This window comes from Trichoplusia ni, chromosome 9, assembly GCF_003590095.1.
Source record: "Trichoplusia ni isolate ovarian cell line Hi5 chromosome 9, tn1, whole genome shotgun sequence".
NCBI classification, from domain to species: Eukaryota; Metazoa; Arthropoda; class Insecta; order Lepidoptera; family Noctuidae; genus Trichoplusia; species Trichoplusia ni.
This window is the reverse complement of record NC_039486.1, coordinates 13,506,481-13,532,502: the sequence shown is the minus strand read 5'-3', so window position 1 is coordinate 13,532,502 and position 26,022 is coordinate 13,506,481. Positions and strand designations below refer to the sequence as shown.

The 26,022-nt window shown below is 34.6% G+C and overlaps 1 protein-coding gene across 1 annotated transcript in view; it reads right to left on the bottom strand.

Moving 5' to 3' along the window:
• Positions 1–26,022, bottom strand: part of LOC113497287 (kinesin-like protein CG14535) — a 564,341-nt gene that overhangs the window by 240,340 nt on the left and 297,979 nt on the right. The gene's annotated exons all lie outside the window — the stretch shown is intronic.

The following is a 26,022-nucleotide window of genomic DNA, read 5'->3' as shown; positions in this document are numbered from 1 at the left end:
CGCCCGCGCCCCTCTCCATTTTTACGGCTCGGACCGCGCTCGCAACAGAATGTTTCAAAAAGTACGCCATGCGCTATAGCATAGCATTGAATAAAAATTGCAATTTAAATTTATCCAAATCTCATAAATACCTATTTTTTTATTATGAACGTTTACTAGTCATTCGATACATGAACTGGGCTGCTTTTGTAAGACGACTAAAAAGTCACCGTATAAACCAAACCTACCTAGGTACCAAGTATTTCCTAATAATATTTTTTTTTGTCAACCGACAATTAGCGAATTTTTTTTTGTAAGTAGGTACATATTATAATGTAATCCATAGAAGAATACAACAAGAAACATTGTCACTCATAATTTTGTCTTTCATTATATTTCGGATCCGTAGTCAATCCCTAGTGTAGTTTACGTAATCACTACAACTAATGCAAAAAAATGCAATGACTGTGTGAGTTAGTGAATCCATACAACGACAAAGTCAACCTTATTGCATTAGACGTACGGCCTAGTGTTGTTTGCTTGGTCTTCTCGATGTTAATGTTTGCGTGATTGCGTAGTTATTTGCTGTGAATGTGTTGAAGCCCCGCCCACCGGCGACATGCGTTTCGATAGATCGCCGCGGTGTATGCCATTTCTATTACCTTGTTATTTAGATTTCTATGCTACAGACTAATTTTATAAAAAATGAAAATTAATAGTTGATCAATAATCAATGTGTATGACAGAATATATGTATTAAACATTTTTTGATGTGGTGAAAATATAAGGACAATATATGCATCAACATGTTCTGCCCTTTTGGCTTACAAATTTGGCATTTAGAAAAATTTGTTAATTACTACAGACTAATTTTATAAAAAATGAAAATTAATAGTTGATCAATAATCAATGTGAATGACAGAATATATGGATAAAAACAAATATAGATACTAATATTAGGATAATATGCCACTATAAATAGATATCTTAATAATTATAAAGCCTTAACCGTTATTCATCATATCCAGGCTTATAAGATGTACCCATTATGCCTCAATCTCTGAACAACTACTCTGTTAATCAATTATATTTCAGATCAACATGAAATAAAATTGAGGATTGGATTAACTTACCTAAGTGACATCCAATCTTAATTTTATGAAGGTTGATCTGAAATATAATCACCCACCCCAACCCCAGCATCAATAGCTGAACCCTGGCATAATGGGACCCACAAAATCATGGTTAGCTCTAAATCAGTGACGTTTAGTTGTGAGTTGCCATAGACTAAAAAAATTTTTTTTATTCTCTGAAAAAATTCGCGATGCCACACAGTAGCGAATGGGAATACTACTCTGTTAATCAATTATATTTCAGATCAACCTTCATAAAATTACGATTGGATGTCACTTAGGTAAGTTAATCCAATCCTCAATTGTTGATCATATTTTTTTATTTTTGCGTGTGAATCGGCCTTAACTGCCGGATTACTTGCGATACATCATTCTAGCGCTTTTCCACTACGACAAGCGTATTCTTATCTAATATGAAGTTTGGTCGAAGTAACAACAATTTATAACGAAACGTATTCATTGCTGTTTTTGTTCGTTAAAGTTGAACGTTTACTTTTGATAAGCATCAATGGAAGCTGAATGCCTTCTAAATTTCAAAAGAAAGCTGTTTTATTTAACGACTATTTTTTTTGGAAATTAATGTCTAATAGATTTTTGTTATAGAACCTAAATTAAACTAAAAGATTTAACGTATTAATAATATTACAATCTATATAAAAGTTTAACACAAGAATGAAGAATGAAAATAACAAGTCTTGTCTGTTTTTCGGAGTACAAGTAATATATTAAGATTACAGTTCATTCAAAGACCGAATGAAGTTGTTCATTCCTTTATTTTCATTCGTTGTTATTTTTCTTTTGAAGATAAAGTGCGACGGAATTGTTTCGGCCATTGTTGTGTAAGGCCGGATTCTTGTTGTCTTGTTTAGATTTGAGTGTATTGTTTAATAGACGTGGAATATTGTGTATGGTTTAGATATTGTTTTTGTTTGGTTGTTGTTTACTTACATATTATTATCTACTCTAAACATTTTTGAGCATTAAGATTGACAGGTAATCTTACTAATACGTATATTATAACAAATTGGGAAGAATATAAAAAGATTTTCGATTTGATTTTTAGACTTAATAAAGTAAGATTGAGGGGGCAGGAAATATGAGTTGTACCTACTAACAATTTTGTAAAAATATATTATATACCTCAATAACGCAAGTGGGTAAATTTTAAACTTCAAAGGTTTTTCCATGTCAATTTAAAAACGAATGTTGAAAGCAATTACAATGACACACAAAACTTCAGTTCAGAAATGAAAATAATTCTTGCCAAAAAACTCTGAAAACACATGTTTTTAATTCCGAAACAGAAACGAAAACTATATTGATCAAATTAAAAAATTGAAAAACAATTCCATTGAAAACAAAATAGTTTTTACAGAATGATATCGGAAAAGTACTGAAAACACGCAGTTATGTTTCAAAGGAAAACTCCAAAATGGCGGATTAAAAAACAGTATTGTATAAAAAAGGGGCCAAATCTCTCGGAAGAGCGGACAAGGCGTGAAAACGACTGACATAGTCAGAAAACTCAAAATATTACGGACATTTTTCATTCGTTAATATTTTTCCAAACTTCTAAATCTCCTTTGAAAATTACACTAAACTCTTACATCCATAAAAATAAGGTTAGAAATCGCTTGCTTCATTGTTTTTAATACGTAAAATGGATGGTTAACGTGTTCACAAAGGGATCCAAGCCTTGTATTGGGTGCGCTGCGTTTCCCAACGACTTTTTGTCGCATACCACTGATTCAGAGCAGATTAATCGCAAAGCCGTGCGATTTAACGTCGACAGTCGACACTGCAACGATTGAATCTGAATTTCAAATGTCCTTTTATTATTCTTTGTTTGAAAAGATTTGTTGGAACTGGTTGGTTAGTTAAAAATGTTGTGAGTTGGTTGGATTATCAGGGTTCTGTATTCATGGGTTAAAAAACCTTATTAATGATAATATTACTAAGCTTCTGACGTCTACTCATCTGTCACCAGACTGTATCTTAAGGACAGTGAATAGCTAGACAGTTAAAATCACAGATGATGTATTTATACTGCTATCACAACCAAAAATTCTAAATCCACATTAAGCAACTGTTGCCACGGCTGCAAATATGGTTAACAATGTTTTCGCGAGTTTGATTTGTTTCCTGCTTATTTGAACGAAATTTTAAGTCTCTAGTGACACTTATGTCACTATAATTCCGACTCCCATTTTCTTTAAAAGGATATAAAGACAAATTCTCTTAGAATTTTCCCTTAAGCTATTAAGATCAGACCCAGTCCAATAGGGGAGCTTCTATGCTTATTTATAGCTTTGATATTTAAGAAGGGAGAATAAATTACTGCAGTAATGTACCAGAAAAGCAATGAGAAATAGAAAAATATCAGGACATAAACTCAGAAGACACCACATCTGAAAGTGATATATTTAAATTGTGTAAGCGGGACAGAGATACGTGGGATAGAACGGCGTCTTTCACACTTGCAATAACATTAGTTTTAAGGAGGCCCTCTGACTTCTCAGTACGAGGCGAGGTCATTGCCCTTAATAATAACAGTTATACTATACCTAAAGTACTTAAAATGACGTCACACATGACTAATGTCATTCAAGGCAGTTTTTATCCCACAATTTACAAAATAAAGCAGTTTTTACATGTCTGTAGTTATTTAGATATTTATAAAGCAAATTATGTTTTTATTGTCGCAAAAAATGAACGAAACTGTTTGTAACACAACAAAGGATTTGTTTAAGGAAACGGTATATAATAAGTACGTGAGGAATTGTGGATAAGTTGTATGGTTTTATGAAATAATGTCGTGGGATAAAAACACAGTCGCAAGGTACAGTTATTTTTTGTCAACGCCTTTAAAAAGTAGACAAACTGTATTTATTTTGGGCCCGTATAACAATTTGTCCGAATGACACCAAAACATAAATCTGTCCGGAGTATCCTACAAAACGTCTAGACCGAATGCGATAAAGTTTTACTAACTGCTGATTCGTTTTGAGAGGGTCAGTGGAAAGAAAAATGCATCAACATATTATTTTTTACAAAAACATTCCATTTCTCTCTTATCATGGTTACGATAATTGAGTGAAAGTGTAAACATGATATAATATCTACCATACACCTGTACAGAACAAATATTAGCAACCCATACAAACTTCATACAAGACTCATTAAAGATTTCATGCACGCCAGATGGTGAGCGTGTCAAAACCCAAACAATTGTTTAATTGTTACTTCCGTGTTTTGTTTCCTCATCAATTGTTTATATTTTATTTCTTTGGAATATTTAAAAGGATAAAAACCGGATGCGGTAGTATATTATTTTGAATTGTCTAACTTTGATATCAGTAATTACTTCCCATGTTTAAGAAATACTACAAAATTCTGTTTTACATGAAAAAAATTTATTACAGCCTACTTGAATGTTTCCAGTATTGTTTTTTTTAGGAAATAAGAAAATAAGAAAAGAATAAAAAACTTATTAACATAATTAAAAATTAACGAACTCTTAAATTAATAAAGAAAACAAAATACATACCTAGTTATTTTTCTATAAACGGTGAAAAACTGAAATTATTCAACAACATTCAGAAGAAAATAAAAAATAGGAATCTGTTAACAACTCATTAGTACGCTAAACCGAACACGCCTTTAGGCAATGTGTGACATTGACAGCTGTCAATGCAACTGTCATGGCGGCGCTTTAGGAAATTGGCGGGAAAACGCAATTTGTACACGTCCCACTGTGACAAATACTCGATGGTTAGGCTTAAATACGGCGTAAAAGTTTTTGTAAAAGCCTCTCCCACATGTTAGAGATGTTTTCAGGGTTTTTATTCTACTTAAGTTTAAAATTAGTATGAAATGTTAGTTATGTGGGATATTTAGTACCTTATACTAAATTGTTGTAAAACTAAAATTAAGAAAAGAGGTGAACTGGTGACCCTGAATGTTCCTGAAGGACTCGTCACCTAACAGATTTTTGACCGTACCTAATGAACCTCGGTATTTATTTTTACTCAAACATAATTTGTTATCATAGCAGCAACATAAACACATAATCTGTGAAAATTTCAACTGTCTAACAATCACACTTTATGAGACAGCCTGGTGACAAGCAGATGGACAGACAGCAGTGCCCCAGCAGCAGGCTTCGATTTTTACATTTTAAATACGGAACTCTAAAAACAATCGATATAACACAAACCTGCTTTCGTGAACAAATACTATTAAGAATCGCAAACCTTTAGTTTTGCTCAATAACACATGACCTGCATTACGATAGCTAGGTCGCGTAGGCTTTCTTATCAGCTGATAGACGGCGACCCATATCCCACATGTTAAAAGCCATGCAAATATGGCAAAATATACCGTAACTTTGTAATGTAAGAAGTTAAATGGTTTCGTTAATCTTGAGGAAAAACGAAGGGTTCGTTGTATACTCTATACTATAGACAACTGGAAAATTTATTCCAATATTCTCCCAAAAGTACCTTTCTATCTTAACTTTGATGATCAAACTTCGTGAACAGTATCAGTCTTGCACTCAGCAACGAAATGTAGCCAAATTACGATCTAAAATATCGGTCTCTAAATTATTTTTAACGACTCCTAAGTAATTTAATCCTTGTATCGTGAGGCACTTCAAAAACATTCAAATCACATGCATAAAGATACCTAGATATAGGACAAAAATTGTGGATCACACGAACACTTGTCCTAAGCGGGGATCGAAGCCGTGACAACTCGACAACAGTGGCTTTGGCGTGGTGAACTCTAGTACTCGGCTATCTATTCTATGCAGTCATTTGAGTATAACCTAAGGGATAGATTTTACTGTGTATCTTGAGGTCTGTAAATATGGCTTTTAATTTCGTTTTACGTATTTTTTCTCCACTAAGAATATTGTATTTCAGTACAAGCATTTTGTTTTGATTCCAATTAGCATTTAAAACTAATTGGCAATTAATATGGTCTATTACAAAACGAAGTCAATAAATAGGTCTGTTTGTAGGTCATGTTTATTGCTTTGATAAAGAAGGTGCAATAACATAGTTACATAAAGTATTGGATTAATAGTGAAAGTGAGTTATAACAGGACAATGCACTTTACCTGTAATGAAATAAGGTTGAAAATCCATTTTCGAAACGATCATTGCAACCAGTCTAAACAATTTTGACTGTCTCGAAATCCGTAAACTTAAGTAATTAATATTTTTTTTAAAGGTTAAAAGCTATTTATAAGTTACTAGCTGTTGCCTGCAACTTCGTCCCCGTGGGTAGAAGATATAAGTTATGATTTATACCTGCCCTGTTTTTTTTTAGATTTTCCATTGTATCTTCGCTCCTATTAGTCGCAGCGTGATGGTTTATAGCCTAAAACCTTCCTCGAAAAATGGTCTATTCAACACAAAAAGTATTTTTCAATTTGGACCAGTTCCTGAGATTAGAGCGTTCAAACAAACAAACAAACTCTTCAGCTTTATATATTAGTATAGATTATACAGCTCATTTGTCTATATTATGTATTTATGTATTTAGAAGTTTATAATTATTATTATGTTAATAAGTTGTCTAGTATTCGTAATACAGCTTTGCTTGCTTTGAGACTAGATGGCGTTGTGTGAAAGTTGTTAAGTTTATGTTATTTTGTTGTAAAGATAAATATATTGATATTTTGTACAGGTTTTAATTATTTATACTTATAACAAAAACATAATATAAATCTATTTTTCAGTACAAAATATGATGTACCTAACTTGGATATTTAACAGTTTTGACGTGAAGACGGATTGTCAAAACAACAAAAGAAGACAATGTGAGGAAATTCACACGAAGACATGGAAATATTCACAACATGTGTGACTTAGTCGGAGTCACCTCAATGACCTTCTAGAACAATGTCATCGAAGGTCACGAGGGGTCATAACATCCTTGGTCAAGAACTTGAGATTTTCGTATTGAATATCCTTATACGGTAAAGCAGATATGAAATGGAAATAACAATAAAAGTGGTCACCTGAGGATTCCACACGCGACATAGAAGCTTCTATTCTAACCTAATAAAGACAACCAAATAAGGAACAAAATTTGGTCACCTATCGAATTCCTGACCGTAACAACCTTTGCTGAACTTCTATGTTTATTTTCATTATTTGTTGTTATAGTGGCAACAGAAATACATCATCAATAAACATTTTAACTTTCTAACGATAGCTACCTTTCTATTTAATGAGGCTTTTTATTTATTTTATTTATAACAGCCTAGCTAACGACGAACGACCTGACACCAGAACATAGGAACATATTAGAGTACCTATTTTACCTTATGGACACAGAGATCGCAAAATCATCAAAAACTGACAAAAAATAAAGCCCAAAATTATCCCATCTACGTTTCACATCATCATGCTTTTGCAATTGACTTTGTCATTTAACGATATTAAGATGCTTTAGTCACTCTCAAGAGATGTGTAAGTATCTGTTCACCCCTGAAATTGACAATATACTCACTCATAAGGGAAAAACATTTAGCAAGCATTTTAGGATAGAACACAATTTGATCGATTGCGAGTGAATGCAAATATTGGTATCTTTACCAGTATTGCCTTTTTCTCTTGTGAGCGAATTGAGATACCAACATTTACCACGTAAAATCTTTCTACACCGATTATCGTCTCAGAATAATTTGCTATCAATCAGAACTTGAAAACACATAAACCTTTAAAGACATGTCAACCACAAGACACTCAAAGTCAACCACAAATAAATCATTCAGAACCCTTTCAGCCAATCCCTCACCGAAAAGCCAACACACAAAATCCACAGCCGTTTTTCGAAACCTCTTTAAGAGCCCTAGACAAAACATTTACAAAACGCCCTGTACCCTGTTCCCTGTTCCCCGCATTAGTATGCCCGCCATGCGTGGGGCCCTACCAAACGCACCTAACTATTACAGCTATTCTTGGCTTGATAAACATTTTAGGTAAATCTCCCATATCTGAACCGTTTAACGTTTTGTAAGGGTGGGGTTTCAGTTTTAGCGGGAGAGGATTTGAGATATTTTTTTGGCATAAACATATTTCTATCAATTTCTTAAACAAAGGCAAATACAATATCGGAATAAGATAACATTTGAAATTATAGGATATAGCAAAATACTTGATAATATAAAAGTGTACATATATTCCATTTATTGTGTCAACATTTGCATACGATTTGCGATTTATATCGAGATTTTACAAGCATGCATTTAATTGTAAAGACTAAGTTTAGTCCTCTGAAACTGTTATTTCTCTGAAACTGAAACTCTACATTTAACGACTTATAAAACACCTATAATTTACAAGATCGACATCGCATGCTTTTTATTGTTACATAAATAACACCTATTTATAAAGCCATTTTTGTCGTGGGAAAAACGGCCGCCGTCTTGTAAACTAGATGTCAAAATGATCTGCTGCAATCTATTGGAAAACAATGGGGTATATAGATTAGATCTTTCAAGGGTTACTGTGTATCTGTTAGATAATTATTATTATAGTTACGGTATTTTATGTAGGCAGATGATAAAATGGGGCTGGCCTTATTATTGGACGGTGGAAGCCTCGACCGGTGCATGAAGATAAGAAAACGCGGATGAAGTGGCACGACGGTTCAGGTTTAGTCAGAAAGAGTATGACACTACCTTTTTCCTTTCGCGACAAAGGCACCGTATTAAAAAAGGCAGGTTTTTTTTTACATTTACGGAAACTGCACTAAATATTTTATAGCTCTCAACTTTTGCAGTCTTTTAGTTTGTCCAGGGGTAGACAGAATATACCTAAGGTTACTTGCATTTGAAAAAAAAATAAGAATCGGTTTAAATACTCTACCCTATAAGTTAACAAATCTTGTTAAATACTTCTAGTACATTAAAATTTCTTATAATATAGACAAGAATCGAAAATACCAACTTTCAAATAAATTCCTTCCTTAAAGTATTATCTTCAGTAACTCTGTCACTCGCTCCCCACACCCTTGAGGTCACCTAACACGACGCCCGACCGCAAACGAAGGACGCATACAAATGTTGGAACCCTTAAACCATACCCTCTGTCTTATGCACAGATTATACCATACATACAATATCCTCCATACAACTCTTATAAATATCACACACATAGAGATACGGTTTTGTCAAGAATTTTGCTGGGAATCAATCGCGAAATAGTTTTTTTTATCACCGGGTTGTAAGTAAAATCCGACTTACAAAATTGACGGTTAAACTAAAAGAAAGAGAATAAAAATATGCTTCTTGTGGCTTTGGTAACTCATTTTGCCCAGTTTTCGGCTTAGTGACTTTTCGATCTACTCTTTAAAGTGATAACATTTAAAAAGGATGGTAGATTATTTTAATTTAAACATTGAAAAAGATAGTGGGTTATCTCAATCACAAACAACAGTTTTCAAGAATGTTGTACAAAAGAATCATTACCATTCATCAACATTTAATCTCGGCATAAAAAAATCACACCCCGCCTATCTTTATCTAAGCCGCGGCAACCGTTACTTAACTTATAAAAAACACATTCACACATCTAGTTATATACACACAAGTACCCATGTATGTGTGTTATAAAACTCGTGTAGAGTTCCCCATGTAATAGTATGTTATAGTATTCAGCGCGTGTTCCCAATTTTTTAGGATTATCTTAAATATGAAGAAGCGGTGCTGAAGCCGCGAGTTTTACTCAAACGATAGTCTGAAGGGTTTTCTGGAAAAACGAATTTTCGCGGCAATGTGGTGTTTTATCGTGTCATGTAAAATTGTGACACTTTTTACGTGAAAGAGTTTTGTTAGCGCTTTTCATAAGTTTTCGATGATGTGTGTATTATTTAATGTGTGGTTTTCTTACAGTTTCTTTTTTATACTATACATACCAATATACCAAACATCCTATATTATTCTTAATAAGATAACATAAGTTTTTATATCAAAAAAAATTCTTAACAAAGCACTTTTTGGAAGTTCACAAAAACAAAATCAGATTTAACAAAAACAGTTCTGTGTTAAGAATAAATTAGAAGAAAGTAGCTGAACACACCATTGGCCAAAGTTTATTTGAAGCTGCAGTTAAGTTAAAATAGTTTTATTTTGAATATCAAAATAAACAGCATAATATTACGGAGAATATTTTATGCAACAGCTATTGCAACAATATTCTCTTCTATTTTAAACATGGTCTAATCAAGTTAAACTCAGTAAAAACACGGAGGTTTTGACACAACCTAAAAAATTGCGCTTTGACAAGTCAAATTGTCATTTTATATTATCATACGTGCTCAAAATGATAAAGACTGCGTCTATTACATAACGGTGTATGTTGAAAGACAATGCTTGGAAGGTCTCGAGTATGTTGTAACGTAGTTCTAAGATTTCCCTTTTTTGGTACAGACAAAGGTACCAAGTTAAAGATGAATATGAGGTCAATTTTGAATTTTATTTCGTATATTTTTTGTTTGTTGAATTTTAAAGCTATTTTGTACTAGCAAGCTTTATTTTTTTTAGTATTATTTGGCATGTGATTTTCGTAGTTGTTGGGAATGCGTTAAAATGTGTTATTGTAAAATAAATTAAGTGGTCTGATCTGACCTGATATATGTACTTTCTTAATTATTCTAAGACACCTCTAACAAAGGGCGAAGGGAAACATAATGAGGAATTTTAGCTTCCAAATATTTAAACCTGAAATAAAAAACCGTCAGTGATCAAGCGTCGTGATCAATGCTCAAACCTTTTCTATACTCAAAAGAGGCGTTTGCTCAGCTGTGGGACTGGGGCTGGGAAAAGGCTGGTATTCTTTTATTCATAATCGGCCTAGCCTTTTCCAAACTATGTTGGGGTCGGCTTCCAGCCTTACCGGATTCAGCTAAGAACCAGTGCTGATATTATTTTATTATTGTTATAAACCGCTAGCTTTTGTTGAAACAGACATACACAATATTCATATTAGTAAATAACAGAATGAAGTGATTAACCTGAATTTTCTGAATAAAACCTCGAAGTTACAACAAACTTTATCTTTTACGACCTGAAACAAATGTTCTACTTAAGGCTTCGTACATTGTTACAATGTAACTGACCTTAAAATATCAATAGTACCTTTACATATTAACATAATATTCAGGACAAAGTGACGAACCGAGCTGATAAATTCTTTGAGGTTCTGTTAACATTTTTGTTTGTAAATAAATACTTTTTGATCGAACCTCTCTAGACAATTCGAAATGTTTTTAATGTAAATAATATAAATATAATGCTTAGCTGTATAGAGATGATCGATCAAAGTCTTTTTCATAAATACGAGTACTTATACTTGAGCCTTTTTTACTGAAGCTCAGGATTGTAGGTAAATATGCCATTTGGAAGCCATGGGTTTGATTACCATTTAACACATAAAGGTAATTTGATAATGGATACATATTATTTATCTGTAGCGCTTTTCGTAACAGTGACTACTCACTAAGAATAGTGACTTTAATACATAACCGTACTTAGTCACTTAACAGGCTGTAATTTGACTCCCTAAAGTTTACTAAACAAAAAATCTGTGTTATTACGATACAACTAACATATTTCCAGTCTATGCAAATTTTCAAACTAATCAACAAAATACTATTACCACTGGATTTCTCACTTCACTGCGGAACTCTAAAACAGCCATAATCTCTTCACATTAGTTTTAAAGATGTACGTACTGCGCGACCACGGTCTTTGGTCATAGACCTCTACACAACAATCACAATGGCTGTCTGTTTGTCACACGCTCATTTATTCAAGGTTTTGGCACAAAGCGGAATAATGACAAGTTAGATAATTTAGTACTAGTGTGAGAATATTATGAAGATGCAAGTTTTTATGTGAGGAAGTAACGGAGTTAGGAAGTCGCTTGTAATTTACGTCAAGTAATAAGGGACGCGAAAATATACACTGAGTAGGATTCCCCACTTACCTAGAAGGTAAAACCAGAACTTATTACTGACTCTAGGCTGGCCATTTGTCTGTCTGTCCCGTCCGTCCGTCGGCGTCGCCATCCGGTATCTCAAGAACCGTGGTGGCTAGACAATTGTTTATTTACAGCTGAAGTGTTTCTTATAAAAATTGCTGATAAATACATTCGAATAACACCTTGTCACTTTATCCAATCACTTTATAATTATTAACACTAGCTAGATTGCAATTTGTTGAAAGACACCTGTTATGTCAAAAATGAATATAATACTTAAAATATGTTTATTAATTTCAAGACCATAGTTTAGGTTTAAAGTTTAGCTACGCCATGTGCAGTAACTTAGACTAAGTTTACCAACTATAGGAAACTTCTGGTGACCTTAGATCCTCGGTATTTAATTAAAACCTTCGTCTTAGGTTTTGTTTTATAATAAAATTTATTTACATTTACAAACCTTATTACATATGAGTCATACTTCGTGATAAACTCCAATACCTGCAGCTGTTTTAAATTAACTACGTAAAAGGCAAAAAAGAAACTACATACCTTTAGTAATATTAATCCTTTTAATAGTTCTAAAGTGATTTTTGACTTATCCATATTGATAAATACATTTGAAAAGTGACGTCACTTACCCCTAAAAGTAACGTAACCAGCCCTTACTTATCTATATCTACACTAATATATAAAGCTGAAGAGTTTGCTTGTTTGTTTGAACGCGCTAATCTCAGGAACTATTGGTTCAAGTTGAACAAAAAATATTTTTGTGTTGAATAGACCATTTATCGAGGAAGGTTTTAGGCTATAAACCATCACACTGCGACTAATAGGAGCGAAGATACAATTGAAAATGTGGAAAAAACATGGCAGATATAAATTGTAACTTATATCTCCTAACCACGCGGACGAAGTCGCGGGCAACAGCTAGTAAAGGATAATATTCTACCATCAAGACCCCAATTCTGCTAATTACAATGGAAGATGAATTAGTGAAAATCGGATCACTTTGGCACTATTCGTATTATTCTAAGCATTTTCCAACACAATAATTGGAAATTGAGTACAGTTGTCAAAATTCTAAAGAGAATAGAAATAATTTCAAATTAAATCCAATTGCCATTAATTCGTCGACCATTGCAAACATCAGAATCGGGGCATTATTTTGTGTTATAAAGATTTTGTATTTTTTTATTAACCAAAAACAATGGGTATCTAGACTAACTTTGGTTTGTCTATCAAATACTCTATTAAGATAGCATAAACACCTTAAATTGACAAGTTTTTGGTCGCTTTAATCAGACTATAACCGAAATGAGTAGAAAGTTCAAATATTTTAACACCTGTATTAAAATAAGCTGAAATTAGGTTAAAAGGGCATTATTACACTTTTCTTGTACATACGTAGTGATTACAGTCGTGACACAGTAAGCCCTTATTGATTCAATCCAAATATTTCTTATTTCAAGTCACTAAGGGACAATTGTGCATATAATGTTGCAACAAAATTCTTATACAAACTCTATACTATTAAGACCACGGATCATAGAAAATTAGAGGGAAGTGTCCCTAGATTGCCCTAGACATTCGATGCCTTGTTATTGTTATTGCCTTTTTATTGCACGGATAGCCGAGTGGTTGAGGTCACCACGCCAAACCCACTGTGCGCGTCGTGTCGCGGGTTCGATCCCCGCGTAGGACAAGCATTTGTGTGATCCACGAATGCTTGTTCTGAGTCTGGGTGTCTTTGTGCATGTGATGAGTATGCTTGTAAACCCCCCGCAATATAAGAATAAATTCCTTAGTGCGGGAGTCGTTTTTTTTAAGAACAATAAGAATTAAGAATTGTTCTTTGTTTTCTACCAAATACTAAATAAAGTTTCTTACTGTTTTGACATTATAGTGACGGAAAAAATGAGGTAACTAACCTTAAAATACAGTAAAAAACGTTTTGATTTGTCATCTTGTATTGACCCGTTGACGTAGCTTGATTGCCACTTCCTTCCACTCTTCTATAATCTGTGATTCAACTATATTGTTCTGTTTGCATGTACATATAAACGAATAGAATATTGTTATGTAAGCAGGTTTATTTATTGTATAGAAGCCATATTGTAACTGTTTTTAGATGGTGAGTCACAATTATTGAATCATAGTGAATGGTAGTTATTATTAATTTAATTTTTCAAAAAGTAGCACCTTTTTATTATGATTTTTTAATACTACGAATCAGGTAACTAAGTGACTTTAAAATGAAGTCACCCAATCAAACTGTTTGATGTCAAACTAAGTTTTTATCGTGAATACTTGATTTACGTTACTCTATATAATGTATGTCGTTTGGAATTATGCCAAACGGCTCCATTCATAATGCCCTTGTATAGATTAAAGAAATATCTCTAGGAATGACAACATTGTTTACTACAATACTTTATTAGAGGAAGTGAGATGGCAAGTGCAATGTATTGCGCCATCTCGCTTACAACTCGGCAACATGGTTATGTATAAGAAATAATACCTGAGAACCCACTGTCACTTTTTAAAGTAAAATTATTGCAATTGTGGAAGCGAGACAACGCTATCCACGTTATAGAGCGACGTTACCCTTACACAGAGACCAGTCTTATTTTAAAATATAGTGTTAGGAACCAGAGGTTACAAAATACAACGACATACAACTGACTTCATTGAAAAAAACTAGTGAGCCAAACTTGATCAAATTTGAATAGGACCAAATGGCAGATATTTCACGTTAAATTAAAAAAAGCATCAAAAATCTGTTTATTTAGTCCGAAGTTCTGAAATAACAAATGAAAACAAAACACAGACGAATTAAAAACCTCTTTCTATTACAGTCGGTTGAAAAAGGAACTTATTTTCTTTCCGTGTTTGAAAAGAGGTTTTTTATCACACTACTCAGATTATTTATTACGTGTGTATAAACATACGTGTCATAACAACATTTTACAAGTCAGCAATTTATTGTTGAATAGTTGTATAGTATAGAGTGTTATATAATGTGCATGAGCAGGTAAACAGGTTTGCCTTCGGAGTAACGTGTTAAACAACACGTAGGATTGTTGGTGAGAGAGTGCAGTGAGTAGAGTTGTCACGTGAACTGGGGTTTGGTGCTGGGAGAGTTTATGTGATATGATATATTTGTAATGTGATGTATCAGGAAAGGCTTTCTTATAGTAAAACGTTTCCGACTTAATAAGAGATAGTACACGTGTTACAGGGGTGTCACAAACATTCAAGACTCGTACAAAAAGACACCCAGACTGGACATGCATATGCCCATCACGCACACGCTTGTCTTAAGTAGGGATCGAACCCGCGACATGTTGCGCACTGTGTGTTTAGCGTGGTGACTTCAACCACTTGGTTTTCCGTCCAGTTAAAGATTTCCGTTTTGCAATATTTAAGCGTTTGATTCGTGAGTTAACTATGTAAAATATTTGAGTGAGTCTAGCATTTTTAATCAATAATATGTTATACATATTTTTTGTAAAACATGTTTCTATAGAACATTTTTCTTTAACAAACCATAAAAATTCAAAACTTCAACAGCAACTCAAACAATAGAATATCCTCTATGAATATTGACACATGATGTGACAACCTTCACACTACAAAGACACTTTAAAAATATACGTAAGAAGTATATTCAGCTACTTACAATCCCACTTATACAATTATATAACTAAGTATTAACCAGTAAGTACAGTATGTATGTCGTAATAAACACTCTCCCCACCCGGGAGCGAACCTTGACCCGCGCAGTGAAAGTGGCCCTTATTGCGCACGTCGCGCTTATAAGGAGACGGAAAGGAAAGTCCGAGGTTTGGGTGACGAGAGGAGCGTTATTCTATTTTTATATTATAATGTTTAAATATGAGTTCCTTAATTTTTGTAGTTTGTCGAAAGGAATATCGTTTGTAGGTACACAGGGGTGAAAAATGAAATGAGACTTAGGAAGTCTAGAAAGAGAACGTAGGAAAAACATGACTCTTTTTGTAACTGATACGCAGTCCTGGATGAAAGAAAGTTGGGACTTAGTTTTTGAGAAACAAATACTACAAGAAAATATGAACTACAAAAAATGCTTTGATAATTAAGCTATCGTTGACCAAAAACTAAGTACATATATTTATTGTGTTATAATTTGATCCCTTACTTTCAAGTAGTCAGTAGTAAAAATGTCCCAGACTTGAAAACTAGTTCTCCTATTTAATATTGATGTTTAGCAAATATGAAATACCAGTCAGTACGTTGATGAGGCAAACACTTAATAACTACAATTTCTCAGCAAGTTCCAGTAAAATGTATTTTCTCACGGTTATTTGAAGTACAGACTTAAGTTTGCTTATTGGTGTTAATTAAGTAGCGAACTGTAGTCAGACCTTTATTTACGGTCGGTGTATTTCTGAGAATCTGTTATCTAGAAATTATTAATTTTACAATCCAATAATGGAATAGAAAAACAACCTTTTTACTGTGAAATCAAGTACTAGAAAAAGCAGTAATAGGATCAGATCAGCTCATTGCATGTCATAATATTGCATTGTCAAGCAATATACATATCTTGTCATAATTGCTGCTCAATCGGAAAACGGGAAGTGGTTCAAATTCAACTTGAAAGGTAAGATGACAGACCGACACACATCAAACATTTATCTTCAACATCACTATGGATTAAAAATGTCACCATCACTCATCCAACAAATTAATAACCTTGAATTAAAATATTCCCGTTTCTATTCCTTAATTCGATTTAAAAAATAAGCTATCGTAGGGTCAGATGCCTTGTCATCCCTCTGCTGTGCCTGTGTTTTGGCCTCTCTTGTTAGGTGCCATATTTTCCAGCCTATTCAGCAGTCGTATCTAAATCTCCAACACCACACCGAGAAACACTTTTGACAACAACACTCTTCTTCCTTCCTGTTATCGCCTTGCATCATCCCCCGCTCTCTCTCCCGCTACCGCTTATGACCGTATTCCACCCTGCACATTAACTCCAATGATTCTATTAGACGGGAATGTCACCGAAACGTACCTTAATTGAGTAATTGTTGCATTTAGCGCGGACCGTATTACTGGCACACGTGTTAAAGATTTATTTCTATGGACTATTATTTTCATCTCATAAAGACCTTAATATAAGAACTCTTCTTTTTTTCTGTTGTACGTACCTATGTATTTTATTTTTGAACTGGATTCTAGTTAGTTTTTTGGTTAGTGGTTACCAAGGAGTGTCATGTTGCCCTGGTAACTGGGTTGAGGAGGTCAGATAGGCAGTCGCTCCTTGTAAAACACTGGTTACTTAGCTGAAACCGGTTGGACTGGTAGCCGACCCCAACATAGTTGGGAAAAGGCTAGGCCAATGATGATAAAAAGCAATTAAGATGATATTAATATGTATGCTAGTGGGAGCTAGTAACATCACTTGCTAGTTAAAAGCGTACTGGTAAGTGACGTTACATGAGATTTTAAATCTAACGCACAGACTGACACAGGATCTAAGTTAATGACAAAATACACAAAACCTTTCTTCGAACGCAGTCGGATAAACGGAGAAAATTATCCCTGTCAAAATGGATTGACAGTTATGTGTGATATAGTTCATGTTTATAATTATAACTAAGTTTTCTAAAAACAATTACAACAGCAATTTAAACAGGAAAATATACATACGTGTTCTCAGTCAGGTTATGATTAAAACATTGCATTCTTACAACCTACACCTAACATACATACCTACCTTGTATATATAGGTACATGTAAATGTCACGTTTCATAGGTAGGTATGTAAATCATTATAGATACAAGATTAGCATAGCAGATTCGAATTGTAATGTGCGTTTGAAGGCTAATCTCCGAAATAGCTTGACAGGTTTTGATGCGATTTGATTTAAGTTGCAGTTGTTAAACAAGATAGTTATATTTTGAATATTTGCTTAGTATTTTAGTAGGTTTAATAGTTGGTGATCAATGCTTAATATTCGTCTTCACAGAAAGAGGACTTTGCCCAGCATTGGCAGAGTAATAGGGTGGTGCTGGAAGCTATTAAAACTTAGTTAAATTTTGGAATTAATTTTGAACTTGTATCATCATCATCATCTCAGCCTATCGCCGTCCACTGCTGAACGTAGGCCTCCCCCATTTTGAACTTGTATACTCTTTTCCTAAACCCGGTTTTTCTTGAACTGAAAAATTGAAAATATGACTATTTAGCTTAGTTTTATAAGTAGATATAAAAAAGCGTTATCACACAAATATATAGAAAATTCAATCAGTACTCAGTTTACAAAATTACCAATACATGCGTCAACCTAACCTACACTACACCACAGAAAACCTTACCACATAAACAGTAACATTGCCTCTATTTCCTGCGCAATAAGGTTGATTTTAGCAACGATTTGCAATCAATCCTAAATGGTAGAGTGTACTAGTATTTATTGAGTAACTACCGGTATGAAATAGGTTCATTTAGGTGGCATTCATGTGCCTTATAGCGAACTTATGTAGCAACATCCAATGAGTGTTATATTACAGACAGTGTTTGTATGAATATAGATTGATTGATGAAAAAAGAGAGAAAATGATATTGGTAAGTATATTGTTCAGAAGTGGTGGCTGCTGCAATTTCATGGTGTACAATAAAGAATATTCTAATCTGATCTAATCTAATATTATTTTTTTTCGTAGTTGATATTTTAAATTAGCAATACCAATACACATCAGAGTTTGGGTTTAATAATGATAAGAATTGAATATTACTCAGACAAGCCTTTCCCTCGCCTAGTGAAGTTTTCTTAGCCAAACCGTTTTCTCGCTTTGGTTTATCACGATAAATTAAAGGCCGATAGCTAGGCGGTGGAAACTACGGGTGATGATAAGTTATTGTTTAAGAAAAATGCAGAAAACAGAAGGATATACTATACCCAACGGGAAGGATCATATCCAATGCGAGAGACGCTCTTCGTTGACTGGCGGTGCGACGCGATGTCTGACCAATCACTAATTATGGAAAAACTATTGTTTCTGGACTGCCAAAGGGACGATGATCCCTAAAAATAAATAATAGTTAAATTCATGGACATATCTTTATCTTTAAGTCATCATTCATAAATTCTGTCCTCATATAACCTACTGAATAATAATCTCACAGTATAAACTCGTAGGTAATAATGTTTAGACCTAGATATTAATAATCTAATCACAGCTATGATTACTAGAGATCACGGTAACTAGTATAACTATAGTATAGTATGTAGTTTGTATAACTATTATGTTATTGAGTAAACAACTTTGCCGCGGTTATATCGAATGACTAGCTGTTGCCCGCGACTTCGTCCGCGTGGTTAGAAGATATAAGTTAGGAATTTCTGAACGGAAGCCCTCGAAGATAAATATTTTTTTCTGTTTTTTCCACATTTTCAATTGTATCTTCGCTCCTATTAGTCGCAGCGTGATGGTATATAGCCTAAAACCTTCCTCGATGAATGGTCTATTTAACACAAAAGATTTTTTCAATTTGAATCAGTAGTTCCTGAGATTAGCGCGTTAAACAAACAAACTCTTCAGCTTTATATATCAGTATAGAGTATAGTTAGACAAAATCGAATTCTAATTACTGAGCCATACTTGATTAAAATCAAAAGTTTTTATTTCAAATAGGCCTTTTCCCGGCACTTTGCACCAAATGACGGATATTTCACGTTAAATAAATAAAAGAATCAGTAAAATCGGTTTACTCAATCCGAAGATCTGAGGTTACAACATTTTTGGAGTCGTTTGAAAATTCAATAATTCTGGTTATGGACCATCCAAATGAACAAGATTACAAATATATAACACTTCTTATAAACCAGTTTTTAGTTATTCTTTTGTCTTGTACACTCAACACACATTGACTCAGCTCTCCGCCAATTTATTTTCTACACAATACGTGCTATTGTACAAGTATTCAATGTATGTGTATACATATTATCCAATTAAAATCAACTACACCAGTCCTTCGGCTCTCGTAAGGAAAATCTTATGTAGGCTGTTCTGTTATTATAGTTTGTGTTGAACAAGACTTGTTATATACTACATACAAAGTGTATACATGTATATGTTCTATGAGGTTAAGGTTACTACTACTAAGCTCTCTGTCTGCCTCTCGATTATTATTTACCTCATAAACTAGACTGTTGGATATCTTTACGGTTAAGCAGGACTAAAATGGAATTATAATCCAAATATCGCTTCTACTGTCTTTGGACAAATGCCGAAATTCCATGAGTTTGTGTCGTTTTGTAGCAGAGCTATCATGGCTACCTATCTATCTAGCCTCATCATCAGATTAGTTCCATATGATAATAACATTGCATGAGATAGAACCAGGCTCAAAGTCGCTCAGCGAGCTATGGAGAGGGCTATGCTCGGCATTTCTCTGCGGGATCGAATCAGAAATGAGGAGATCCGTAGACGAACGAAAGTCGTCGATATAGCCCGTAGGATTAGCAAGCTGAAGTGACAATGGGCGGGCCTCATAGCGCGAAGATCGGACAGCCGATGGGGCAGAAAAGTTCTGAAGTGGAGACCACGTACCACCAAGCGCAGCGTGAGACGGCCATCTGCCAGATGGACCGACGACCTGGTGAAAACCGCCGGGTCCAGTTGGATGCAGGTGGCAATGAACCGGTCGCGCTGGAGAACTTATGGAGGGGCCTATGTCCAGCAGTGGACTGCTATAGGCTGAGATGATGATGATGATGACAGACAGAAACACAGCGTGGTAGCGGTGCCTCAATATTAAGATAACATTTTTTTCTGTTAAGGTGCGAAACCCAAAAACAGCTATACCAATATTCTTCATTCTTAATAGTATTCGCTGTTAGTTTTTGAGAAAAACAACACAGACAACATCAAATAAGATTAAACTACATTCCATACACGCGTAAAGTAAAATCCATTACGTCCTGAGAATGCCTAGTACATTTTAATGGCACTAGTTATTATGCAGCTGTGTTCTACTACTACACGTAATATTTATATACGTACAGTCAGCTACAAAAGTCGGTTAACACAGCCGATATACTTACAAAGTGACAGTTATTTAAGGGCATTTAGGAATTTGTATTTAGGATATTTTAACTGTGATAAGTATCAAGCATTTGTTTGATTATTTATTATAGCTGTTGCTCGCGACTTCGTCCCCGTGGGTAGAAGATATAAGTTATGATTTATACCTGCCCTGCTTTTTTGACATTTTCCATTGTATGTTCGCTCCTATAAGTCGCAGTGTGATAATATATAGCCTATAACCTTCCTCGATGAATGGTCTATTCAACACAAAAATATTTTTTCGATTTGGATCAGTAGTTCCTGAGATTAGCGCGTTCAAACAAACAAACAAACTTTTCAGCTTTATATATTAGTAAGTATAGATTGTTTGATAGATAAAGAGCTAACGCAATTGAATCGCTGCAATGTCTAGATCAATTCTCGAAACTTCCTTATACAAGACGATGCCAGTGCCCAGCTGTGGGCAGCCAGCAACTTTTATAGGCTGGTATTATATTATTATCTTACTACCTGTCGCCCGCTTGCCCGCTCGATATTAAACTAAACTACCTGTGTACTAAGTTTCGTCAAAATCGGTTCAGTGGTTTTCGCGTGAAAGAGTAAGAAACATCCATACATACAAACTTTCCTGTTTAGGTATACGCAATATTAATAAAAACATAAGTAGTATAAATGGCACGTATCAAATAGGGATGACGACTGGGTATAAAAAGAAAAAATCTCATTAGTCCCTCAGTTAGATAATTGAAAAGTATGAGGCACGTATTTTTTCCTTTTTCAGAAAAACTAGAATTGACAAAAATTAACTGCTTTGAAGTTTAGGAGAGGGGGCTTGTGACGTAACGATATGGTAAAATTTATACACAATCGTGACGTCACGCGTTAGTTTCATTCACTGTAATTTGGTCAATATTTGTTTACGGGACAAATACAAAAATTAGTATCCATTATTATACAGAAAATTACAAGACGAGGAGACTGAAAAAAAAAATTGTCGTCATCCCTATTCTCGTGTCCTAAGCTCACTGAAGTAGAATATTGAAGACTTAAAAAAAAGAGTTCTAAACTTATTTTAATAAGAAAATTGGTGTTCGGAAAATGGGATACTTAAATCTGATTTCATTCGTAACGTTCAGCACTCTCATTGAAATAGCCGAGCTACATATGTTGTTGATCGTACCTACTATTATGTACATACACATATATATAATAACGTTATGTACGATGCGATGACGTCACTCTAGGTTGCGATGATCACGGATTCGTGTCAGTGTGATCGGAGTCCTTGGACTTACATACAAGTGTCTAGAAGCTTTATGGTGTAGTGAGAATAGATGAATGATTTTACTATGAGTAGGTATTCTGGTATATGGTGGATTGGTGAGTTTTCTCGGATACCAGTGTTGGTGTGTTTTTGTAACTTGAATGAGTTAAAATAGATATTTTTTCCTCTTGTTCTGAACATTGAGAATATGTATCGCTATAATGGCAAAAACAAACTAGCGAATAATTACATTTTATACCGACTTTAAAAAGGAGGTATTTGCCTGTTTTAGACTTAATAGTTACGACGGGATGAAACGATTTTGTTAATTATTTTTTTATTTCACGTGAAATAGCTTTCATTTGGTCCCTTGAATAATTCAGTCAGATAGTCAGGGTCAGTAGTTTTTATGCTAAACATTATTGTGATTGACTATAATAGTAATTTTTTTGTAAAAATTATAAATTACATTTATCGCTACTGAATAAACCAAGTCACAAATAACTTCTCAAAATAAACACAATAATATAGCCACTGTTGCGATATTATATTGCAAAAGGAAATGGCTGAGCAAATACCGCTGTCATAACTGTTTTACTAAATGTTTTCATTCATAAATCATTCATTCATTGAAAAGAGCTCGTTAATTTCCACTTGGAATGTTTAATTAGTTATACAATTAAGATAACCTAATGATACTCATTTAATTACAATCGCCAATAAGTAATGCTATCCGAAAATACATTTTCGGGCGTTTGTCCACCGTGGCCGACATACGACGATTTATTTAATAAAATGTCACAACATCACATACATTGTTCTGAACCCAAAGTAAGTTGCCAAAGCACTTGTGTTATGGAATTCAGATACAACGAAGGTACCACAAACACCCAGACCCGAGACAATGTAGAAATGTGATTTTTACATTGACCCTACCGGGGATCGAACCCGGGACCTCAGAGCTAGCGACACCTTGAAACCGGTGCGTACGCCACTCGACCACGGAGGTCGTCATTATTGTATCGCTTAATAATAAATTAATTTTGACATAAAAGTATAAATAAATTTTACCACCCAAAAACTCACCTCGTTAAATGAAATAAAAAAGATATTGATTTATTTATACCGTATACGGTGAATAACGTAAAAAAATAATACTAACTTTAATCGTTTATTCCGGACATGGTGGCAAAACGCTTTTACTTCACGAAAAATGCGCTATCAATATGAAGCCTTACATATAATATCGTATAATTGATATAACATACAATAAGATTATAAATACCATGGGAAATAATGGAGCAGGTATAAAAAGAACCGCATTGTTAATGAGCACGATTAATCATAATCACTCTTAATTGTTAATTATTACGCAATTATGTCGAAGTATAAGGTGTTCTTCTATTAAATGGCGTCTTATTGTGTACTTATACGTATAATGGCGTATGAGAGGCACCTATAAATGTCTTACAGGAGTCATAAGTTGAGATATGTTAATATGTTCGCATAATTTATGCAGAACGAAGCGTCACAACGCTTAATCAATCAATCAATAAGTGATTAAGATTATGCTGTAACATAAAAATGGGATAAAACAAAATGAACACTAAACACAGCAAAAAAGTATTTTAAACCTTAAATCAATTACTACAAAAATTATTATTCCAAGTCCTTGCTATATCTAGTAATGACCTTTTTCTTTCACCTTGACTGTTTATGAATACATTCTCCAAAAGTTTTGATCATTTTATTTCATGTTGATCTGAAATATAATTGATTAACAGAGTAGTATTCCCATTCGCTACTGTGTGGCATCGCGAATTTTTTCAGAGAATAAAAAAAAAAAAAAAAAGTTTTTTAGTCTATGGCAACTCACAACTAAACGTCACTTTCTTTTTTCGCGACTTAACGGCATCGTGGTGATTTTGTTAATTACACTTTAATTACGTTATTTAAATAGTTTTTGGCATATTTCAAGTCGAAAAAGTATTGCCAAGTGATACAAAAGCCTTGAAAATACTGGCCAAGATGTTTAAAAGTGATCTTCGAGACTATAAAGGCGCTGCGGAGTTAATGCAGGATGCGTGTACGCAGCCCTTGCCCTAGGTTCATCGCCGTGGGATGGAACCCCAAATTACGGAATATAAACGATGGAACACTGACCCATAACCTCAAAGAGGGGGGCCAACAGGTGAGGTTTTCTCTGATTTTAGGTTCAGCGAACAAGGACGCAAATATGACGTGAGATGATGCGAAATACTAAAAACACGCATGAACCGAGCGGGTCCGAGAGACTTTAGCTCGAAGATCGGGCTCTTCGCGAGACGTCGTAGCTCTGATAAACCCTACTGCAAAGTTCGGGACGCGAGCCCGCAACTTTGATAGTACACAAAACAACATGCATTACGTATAACCGAGCTAGTACGCGATGCTCCACGCTCGATGTTAAATTGTGGGCGCCCCCAAATTACGGAATATAAACGATGGAACACTGACCCATAACCTCAAAGAGGGGGGCCAACGGGTGAGGTTTTCTCTGATTTTAGGTTCAGTGAACAAGGACACAAATATGATGTGAGATGATGCGAAGTACTAAAGACATGCATGAACCGAGCGGGTACGAGAGACTCTAGCTCGAAGATCGGGCTCTTCGCGAGACGTCGTAGCTCTGATAAACCCTACTGCAAAGTTCGGGACGCGAGCCCGCAATTTTGACAGTACACAAACAACATGCATTACTACAAAGTTCGGGACGCGAGCCCGCAATTTTGACAGTACACAAACAACATGCATTACTACAAAGTTCGGGACGCGAGCCCGCAACTTTGATGTTACACAAAGAACATGCATTACTACAAAGTTCGGGACGCGAGCCCGCAACTTTGATAGAACAACATGCATTAAGTATAACCGAGCTTGTACGCGAGACAGCTCGAAGATCAAAACTTCGTACGAGATACGACAGTTTTGATGAAGAACATACTATGTTCACTGGTTCTCACAGTCCACAACAAGAACCAATGGTGACACTCTTCGAGGTGGATTCGAGGCTCAAGATAGAAACAAGACCAATGCACCTATCAAGAATGTATAACAAAAGTTATAACCGAATACCACCTCTAAACCTAAGCAAGGACTGTGGAAAACATAAGTGGTCCGGCATCAAACCAAAGTGCTAGCACAGCAAGGTGGACCCAAGAGTGGTATGATACAACTGTGACACCCTCGCTGAACAGGACACAGGAAGGGTGGCCCCGAGAGGGTACACCATGCCATGCATCCAGCAGGCAATTGTCAACCAGGTATATGTAATATATCTAACTGTCTTTCATGTTGTGAACATACCACCACTAATGTACCTTAAAATACTTGAACATAACATTGTTTACATAAACAATATACATATAAATGAAATCAACAATATGTGTCAGACCATCAATAACTCATGAGTTAGGGGCTGTACAAATATACACTCACAGTAAAAATTTCTATCTATATACATATATGTCTAAAGATTTAATATTCTTAAGACCACCAAACTCAACGGACAGATCAGATTTGTTCTTAA